This window comes from Bactrocera latifrons, unplaced genomic scaffold (genome assembly GCF_001853355.1).
Source record: "Bactrocera latifrons isolate USDA-ARS-PBARC rearing strain unplaced genomic scaffold, ASM185335v1 scaffold_22, whole genome shotgun sequence".
NCBI classification, from domain to species: domain Eukaryota; kingdom Metazoa; phylum Arthropoda; class Insecta; order Diptera; family Tephritidae; genus Bactrocera; species Bactrocera latifrons.
In genome coordinates, this window is record NW_017535741.1 from 1910617 (window position 1) to 1919982 (window position 9366).

At 35.0% G+C, this 9366-nt stretch overlaps 1 protein-coding gene across 5 annotated transcripts in view; it reads right to left on the bottom strand.

Annotated features, from left to right (window-relative positions):
- LOC108968549 overlaps positions 1-9366 on the bottom strand; it is a 261840-nt gene that overhangs the window by 132185 nt on the left and 120289 nt on the right. For 4 of the 5 annotated variants that reach the window (XM_018932646.1, XM_018932647.1, XM_018932649.1 and 1 more), the window contains one exon: positions 7933-8255. The exons of the other annotated variant lie outside the window; for it this stretch is intronic. The gene's annotated coding sequence lies outside the window, so the exon portion shown is untranslated. The remainder of the gene's footprint in view (positions 1-7932; positions 8256-9366) is intronic. 5 annotated transcript variants of the gene reach the window in all.

Below are 9366 nucleotides of genomic sequence, written 5' to 3' on the forward strand. Positions count from 1 at the left end.
RTCGGATTGAAATTAATACATCGTGAGGGGTAAATATCTATTGCGCCTCGGAACAGCTGTGCGCTCGCGATAAACTTACAAGAAAAAAAAGAAAGGAACGAAACCAAGGAAATTGTAAAAAACATTTTCTCCTCAAATTTAGTTTATTGATAAATAAATAAAAATATATTAAAATGTACTACACTGGGGGGAAGTAATATGAAAGAGAAACTGCGCTTTTCAAAATGAAGTAAAATTGTCTGTCACAAATGCGATAAAAAATTCAATAACTTTACAACAGTACATTCCATAAGGAGTGATGTGATGACGGGAGCAGCTTACCAGCGCAAGCTTCTTATTAGAGAAGCATTGGCCGGTCAAAATGATAATCCCTAAAAAAGCKAATGCACACAACTCACCCACACAAAGCACGTGCTGCTGCTAAATTATACCCTTTATTATATTGCGAGTGTACGAAAGAAGCAAAGTGAAATTGCAGTCAAATGTGAAATGTGACGGAGCTGACCATTTCGTTGCTCAAATGGCGGACAATAAAGCGCATACATGCTCTTTCGATATTCTGATTGGGAGCATACGCAAATGAAYGGAAGCTTAAGAGGGTCACTGTTCTCTGAAGCTCGTAAAATAAAATTATGTCAATGACATGTGTATGACAGTGAAAAAGGTCATTGCTTGGGTAATTTGGCAATATCTATTAGCCTCTTCATTAAATAGTACAATRTAGAGACAGTATTTTATGATATTACTTGGTCTTGACTGTTGTTAGATTGCGGTTTATTTACAAGGTAATGTGGTTGGTTACACCTTATTATTTTAAGATATACTTGCAGCTGATAGAATTGTACACTGAAGAACATATATTGTATAACAAACAATTTCTTTTAGGAAAAAAGTGGAAATCCGATATACTTATTTACWAAGTTGTTTTATAACTTTTGTGAAACGGATATTATAAAAAAGTATGACGTTCGAAGATCTTTTTCACCTATATTAGGTGGATATTATAGGTTAMAACGTGAAAAGTTTTTCTGGTGATTTTTCCATGTAAAAAAAGYTAAAAAAATGAGTCTGCTTGAAGTTTGCTGCATCGAAAGGAATCACGACTAGAGAATTCTTGAAAAAATTGCACAAGGACTTTGTGATTTTATCATAAGAAAATTTAAAGAAACGTATAAATGCTAGCATCGTCCCAAAAGACCTAAATCTGTCATCACATACTATGAGTCCAAATTTTTCACCAAACTCTAAACGAGAGTCTTCGATCAGCCATCACATTATCCAAATACAAAACCTCTGTGCTGGGCTTCAAAAAGATATTTCTTATTTTATTCAATTGAAATACTTATTTCTTTGTAGAAACGTCTTCGTCGAAACCTACTTTAAGGGGCTATGCCAGTGTAATCCATGAAATTTTTGTGATTTTTTTTTTTTTTTAAGAAAGTACTCAATTGAATATTCCGATGTTCTTTGGACATAACATATATTTTAAGATTTTTTTTTTTTTTTTTTTTTTTTTTTTTTTTTTTTTTTTTTTGTTTTTAATAGGAAGAGCCAAAAAAATCCCCAACTGCGACTATGATTTGAACTAAGTAAGTAGAAACAAACAAATTTAAGAATGTTATTAAAGTTAAAGGTATTTTCTATACAATGACTTACCATTTTTGAAAATATATCAAATATTAACAAAATTGTATAATTTAAAAATCAGAATGTGATCAAAAAGATCAAAGATAGTAAACATATTCCAGAATACTCGGTTTCAATTTGAAGCCGTTGAATTTGAATTTTCACAAATGTCGTTTCGAGAAAAACGAATTTAAAATTTCATCTACTGGCATTCAAAACTATTCAAGATACGATACTGCCGATTCGACAGGATATTTTTGAAAATATAAACTATAGAAAAAGCAAAAAATAATTTATCGATTTTGGGAAAGTGTGCCACTTGCATAGCTCTTTAAGGTCTTAATTCAAGCTCGTATGTGTTTTTTTGTTTTTTTTTCTTTTTACTTTATATGATCCAGTAAGAAGTTCTTAACGCGGAATCACCTTTTGCCAAGGATCTGCCGGAAATGACGCCGAAATAGTCTTGAATATTATTACAAAATCACTGAARGACATGTGTCTTTGGAATAACTAAAATAATAAAATAATATTGAAAATAATCTATTTTTCGCTCGAAAGAATCATTTAACCCCATTAAAACCGTGAAAATATTGTTTTCATTGTCACTCCGGATCAAATTTGAAAGGTWGGTGGATAAAATGAAATCATAATATTGGAATAAAGAGGCTACGGAGATATAAAAAAGCTAATTTCAATCTGAGAGATTATCATGGGAAAAATATATTGGTTTAAAATCGATGTATGTACAATATGACCGCATATTTATAAAATATCCACCGTWGATACGAAAACGTCTTTAAAATTGCCTTTGCCTTGCATAATTTGCCAAGAAAAATATTTACTGAGCAGGTTTTAAGTATAGAAGAAACACGATAAATGCGCACTAATCCTTATCAGTCACTRAACACTGCCAGCAAAACTAGAAAGTAACCAACCCATATGTTGAACATGCATACATATAAAACTTAGTATACGAGCAAAGTTGTATGTGTGTTTTGCATTATAAGCACATAATGCTCATTTCSTTCACTTTCTTGTGTGTGTTAAGCAAACTTTTTCTGTCCCATCCCTATTTAACATCCTTTTGGCGCCCAAATCGCCTTAGCCGATTTCAAAGGGACAATTTAATTCATTTACCTACTCGGGCACGCCCGAAAGTGAGAGGGAAATTTTCGCTCAGACGAAAATTGTGCTTTCCCAAATATGTTATGCCATAAATTTATTAAATAACTGTTAAATGATAATGTCAGCATGAAAATTTGCAACTTCACTAACAAGAAAATGTGCATGTAATATTTATGTATGCCAGCCAAACAGCTTCTAACGATTTTCATGCATAAATATTCTTCGAACTAAGCAAGGACACGAACACACGCAAGCATGGCAGCAAGCAGTATATTCTTCAGCTTCTTCACGTGTTAATCTCAGTAAGACTTAATTGATTTTTAGAGTGACATACAGTTACAAGTATTTCCGCCTATGAAAGTTGGTGGCCTTCATTCTAACACCTTTGAAAATTTATCAACTATAAGAGAGTGTGTGTTTAGTTATTAGCTGAGCTGCACAAAATTAAAACCTCTCACAGCTASATATGTATATCCGTTAACCGCATTTATGGCGCACACTATGAACACGGTTTTCTTATATTTCCCTAGATGTGGTCTAATGCTTTTAATTTAAGTTTACCAAAACTCAGCAAAGCTTTTGTGCTTTTGTCACGAACAAAAACGAGGGGTTGATATTGTGTGCTTGTTACTATCAGACAATAACTTTCCAAGGACAATCACAATAGCACAAATCCAGCAAATTTTAGTTGCTGAACTTTGACACACCACATCACAACAACAACACTCTTCATTCACTCATATAAACGTTGAACTAAATTCTGGCACTTAATTTTTGCTTAAGTGGCTGCAATGATATCGATGCTCTTCGACAATGCTGTCGATAAACTGGGATAGGAAATTAATAGCGTTTGGAAAAGTTTAAATTGGGTAAACGTGCAACTGACAGCTTATATTATCACGATTATTCATGTGTGCGAACATATGTTGGTGTTCATATAGTTGTCCGGACTTCAAAGAAAGGCTATCTGGGTCTATAAAAAAAAATATTATATGGGATATTAAGCGAAGAGATAACACTGAAAAGGCTGTGAACGTTGGGAATTAATACTCGTAATATTTTTTGTCCATTTTGTTTTACTTTGAAAAGATATATTTCTCAAAAGGAAATGTCAGAGACCATACAAAGTACAATTCGCAACATTCTCAAGTACTATCGTGCCGCAATTACCGCATTCGCCTGATTTACCTTCGTGTAACTTCTGGCTATTCRGCAAATTCACATGACCACTCCGAGAACACCGTTTTAACTCAATTGATATAAAATCTGCATCGAAGAAGGYTCTGATGGCCATCAYGACGGAGTATTTTTCCAAGTGCTATGATGACTGGAAAATTCGTTGGAATAAGTRTATTGCAGCGGAAGAGGATTACTTCAAAGGAGATGAAATGGCACGTCCTTTGCTCCCCAAGAACCGGAAGTGCCGCATATGGCTGCCCCACAAACTGACCAACCGAAGTCAAGTGTTTGCGTGGAAAACTTTTTTGTTTGAGCAGATACCTTCGCGGACCACTGGACATAGCTTATTGTGTAAGCCAATAATGCAATCTCAAAATCTTCAGCGGTGGAACTGAAGTTAGCATTCTTTCTTAATTTTTTTTTATTTATTTTTTTTTTTTTTTGTTTGAGAAACAGGATAGCTTTTTTCATATTTCTCCCGACTGTAAAACAATAATACGAAGTAACAAAAATCTCTACTCAGAGATTATATATCAATAAATATTAGGATGATATTGTAGAACAATATTTACTTACAAACATACTATATCTGTGTACATAGACAATCATACTGAACTTAAGTTTTCAAGTATTGGCCGCTTTCAGATTACTTTCGAATTCCGCACACTCACTGCAAGGATAGCATTTTATCGCTGAAAAATTAAATGTCATTGAAATGCTCGACAACGCTATCGAAACTGTGCCCCCTCAAACACAGCAGTGATTACGGAAGYTTCCATGAGAGCTCCCTATGAAGAGCTTGTTGATTGCTTTTATTGCTATTGTTGTTTTGGGTTTGACGCCTGCTGGCCGAAAAGGTCAGGWGACAATCGAAGTAAGTGTAGTTTAAATGCAATTTATATGCAAATTTTCAGCACACAGTGGTATATTTACCCACATCCATTTGCCGTTTGGCCGTGTGGGAAAGCGCACTTCGTTGGAATGGTAGATTATTGAATTTTTAGGCCCTTTAATATGTCGAGGCTATCAACTGCAACCTTCGCACACTTCCGCCCACATTTAATTGGCGAGATTGCATGACTAAAGGTAGTTCAAAACTTAAATTGGCACTATGAAAGTATATTCTTTCATGTGTGCATATTCTAGTGGCAACTTAAACAAAAAATTTAACAAAATTGACCTTGAGCGTTTAGTGCTTAAAATAATATTATTTATAATGGAAGTGGGAACTCATTTTATGAATTAAAACCAAAATGATTTTATTACTAAAATGTATGATAACAAGTAGTTACTTGAAGAAAAGAGGATTATGCAGAAGCTAACCTTCATCTTTAAGGTTAATGTAAARAAAAACACTGAATATGAACACTGARTTCAATCTATACTAACATTATAAAGAGAAAAAATCTGATTGTTTGAATTGAATAGGCTCCGAAACTTCTCAACGGATTTGAAAAATTCTTTCGCCGTTGTGATATAATACGTTGGTTGTCTTCGGGATTAGAGAACAAAAACAAATTTTGATCAATGAATATGTATATACTTTTGCATGCGTATGATCCAAATATGGAAACATTTTTGCCACTTTGATTGAAGTATATCTTTTAGAACGCATCAGCCGTCCGATTAATTTATTTTTCACGTTCAGAAATAAAAATAAGTCATTCGGTCAAACGTCAAGACTATCCGGTGGATGACTCATCAAACTGAAGATTTAAGTGCTCAAAAATGTCGATGTTTGAGAACTTGCATTATGGTGATGAAGAGTGATCTGTTTTTGGGGGTTGGTTTTCTAATTTCTATATTAATTAATCGAAAGCGAAAGTGTTGGCGATTTAATTTAACTTTTAGGCCGAGAYGATTGTCAAATCCCGAAATATGAAAGGATCCTTATCAAAAGGCCAATAATGTTGCCCACTTTGTAAACAACCATCAGCTCCTTAAAATGAGGAAGGACCGAAACTATATGAAGGCTATACGAAACGAGGTTTTAGACRGGGTGATATCCTCTCATGTATAAAGAAAAAAGTGATAAGTGCCTCTAACCTGAACCCCAGTGGCATCGTCTATTCTAAAAAAAAAAAAAACAATGTTACTGGGGTACGTTATTATCATCGCTGGCCTTAACAAAAAATTCGTCAGCTCAGAGTTCTCCAGCCTAGAAAAAGACGCATAAGAAATTTTTCTTGAGATAAATGAAGACAAGACAAAGTCCCTRGAGGTCACACACAAAAACTCCTCTCGTCATGGAAACTACATCATTGTTGGCAGCTATACATTCGAAAAAGTAAAGGACTTTATATATCTAGTCTAGCGTAAATTTCAATAAAAATCTGAGCCTAGAGATCAAACACAGAATAACTCATGCCAACGGGTGCCACAGATCCCTCTCAACGCGAACAAAAATTAATTCTATAAGTCTCTCATTATTTCCGACCTAACATAATTTGAAAAACATTAACTATGGCGACTCGAAATAGAAAGGACTTGGTGCATTCGAAAGAACTATTATTCTTCGCAATATCCTTACAGCCGCCCGCGTCAGCGATAGGTAAGAAAGAAGATGGAACCACGAACTGATGAGCAATATGAACCCATGGTTTGACAACGGAAGCAATGCATCTAATGTAAGGACCAAGTGATCCTGTAGCTACTTGGGTTGTACAAATGACAACGCAAAGGAAATAGGTAACCGTTTTCTCATTGTTCTCGGCTTAGATCGACCCACTATTGTAGAAAATCAGATGGCCGCTGATCTACCATATACTCCTCCCCTCCAACTTTTATAAATCTTTGTAATTATATAGTATGTTTTAGCGTTATGACAACATTTTATATTAACAACCTTTTGCTCCAAGCTGTTTTAAAATCCACTGGCATTTTCAGTTCAGTTTCATTAACGAACTCTTCAAATTTTGTAACTAAAACACTTATTCTTTCTAACTCAATGCCAGTGCAGCATTGTTGCTAAATTAATTGCATTGAAAGCTACACTTATTTAGTTTTTTTTTTTTTTTTTTGTAAAACTATGAATGAGAGTGATGCAACAGCTAAGAACGTTTTTTTCAGTTTACATAATGTATACATATATGGGCTTGCTTTGTGTAATTGAACCTTTCGCGTTTATCACTTCCATTAGCATGTGGCTGCTGACATAATTAAAAATAATAAAAGCTACCATRTGCACTTAACTATTTTCGGTTGACAATTCGGTTGAAAAAACTAACACGCGGCATGAATGGAAGCAGTGCGTCAATTGTAAGCCAAACTTTAAAAGCTGTGGCCATGAGCTACAAACAGGTGCTTTTGAGGGCGCAAACCTGATTGTGATTCATGTATACGAAAATTAAAGGATGGTAATATTTAAGTGAAAGCACTCGGTGGMACAAACGCCGAAAGTAACATTTGGCACAGAAAGTTTGCTTAGAATTATTTGAGAGCGATTTTAGCCAACAAAGGCGGTTGTGTGACACAATAAATGGAAATTTGAGTAATGTGCAAGTGGTGAAAAATAGGCCACAATTTCTGAAAAAAAAATAGTGCGATAAAAATAGATGAGGAAGAGAATACAAAATTTTGATTGAGAGCTGATGGAAATATTTTAAAATAAACACATTATATGCCTTTCAAWCGTTTTGTATATTTCCACCACAGAAAGTATGACATTTAAAACGAACGCAGCTGTTGTCGTAGAATATAACTCGAAACACAAGKAGGCAAACAGGCAAAAGCGCCAGTATACTACACTCTAACACACCAGTTCAGGACTAGTTAACTGATGCCACAAAATGCGTGTCTGTGAGTGGGCAGTGCACTTTTCGRGCAGCAGCGCGCAAGTGAAAGCACCCACAAAGCCGCATGTGTGCCGGTGTACGCTATTTTTTACGCCTAATGCTACAACAACAATAAGCACGCACAGCACTAGCACTTATTTGCATAGCATTAAGTATACAGTTTTTAACTTTCTGCGCTAGAAAGCATTAATATGCGCAGTACACTTACCCGCCCCTTATTGCTGCAGCGGCGCGGCTTGCACTTTCGTTTGAAATGCATTTTTTTTTACTTCGGTTGTAAATGTGCACTTATGTATGTGTGCGTATGCGTGTGTGAGAGCCTCGTTGTTGCGGCATTCACTTGAACTCCCTGAAAGCAACGAGCCGCAGCATTTCAAGCGTTTTGTTTTTAGCATCACAATATTGAAGCTTCGGGCGCGTGTGTGCTTGCTATTTATGTTATAGTTGTTGTATTTTTACATAACCGCGCAACTGTTGCAAAAACTAGGTTAACGAAGGCAAGCTGGCACACTTAAAAACCTTGTTGCATACCTGTGAAAGAGAGAGAGTAAAAATAATAAAAATGAAATGTGAAATATGAAAAATGTGTTAAAATTGAGAAGAAATAGAAATGCCATTATAAATCCATWGCTTGACATATATTGTATACAAATGGCAAGGGACAAGTGCTCAAAGAAACTGTAAACTATTTTTTTTTCTTAAAAACGAAAACAAAGTAACATAGTCAGCAGCAATGGTAGAACGCCAACAATTCTTGCTGTTAAGCTTCGCTTTGATTGTTGGCTTCAACAGGCAGGCATGCACCACAAGTGTTGAGCTGTAATGTGTAAAGGTGTTGCAAATGCAACAGCGTTTTTCTAGCCACCAAGAGAGGTGGTGAGCTTACGTAACAACACGGATGAAAAGTAGAAAAATTATGAAAAATAAATATAAAAAGAAAGCCAAGCAGTGGTGCACAACGATGTGTGAATTGCACACATAGGCAGCGGTTTCATGACATCTGGAAAACGAAAGCAACCCAAACAGCGCCCACAAAGCCTTTCATCGGCATTAACTCCATGTTAAGTAAAAGCAAATATATATAATATAYAACACATAACATATATAATATTTAATAAATAAAAAAATATCCGCACATTTCTTTATCTTCGTTCGTTTTAGAGGATTTTCGTATAAATTCCATTTTTAATTTTCACAATTTGGTTTTACATAATTTAAGAAAGAAGTATTCACGAACACGAATAATTTTMATTTTATCTCAAAGTGAAATGTTTTTTCTGACAAACGATTCATATATTAAAATGTAATTTGGAAACGAAAAAATTAAACATGTGGCTCTTCTCTGCATATCCCTTATGTGGTCGAAGAAGGTTAGAGAGGGAGTTTTCTGTCAAGAGCTATCCATTAACTTTAGCTTCAGGATATCAGACCCACTAGAAGTGGCTGCAGTTAAGGTAACGGTGGAAGTACTGTTTTGAAGTGCATTCAGAAAGGTGTGCATTAAATCCAATAGCAAAATTATGACAGTGGGAGCGCTGACAGTACGCTCAAAATTATTCAATTAAGTCTGACCTCACTATMAATATCATTACCCAATGGCAACTGCAAACCTGATGAGCTGAGAATAGGCACCCTATTTCAT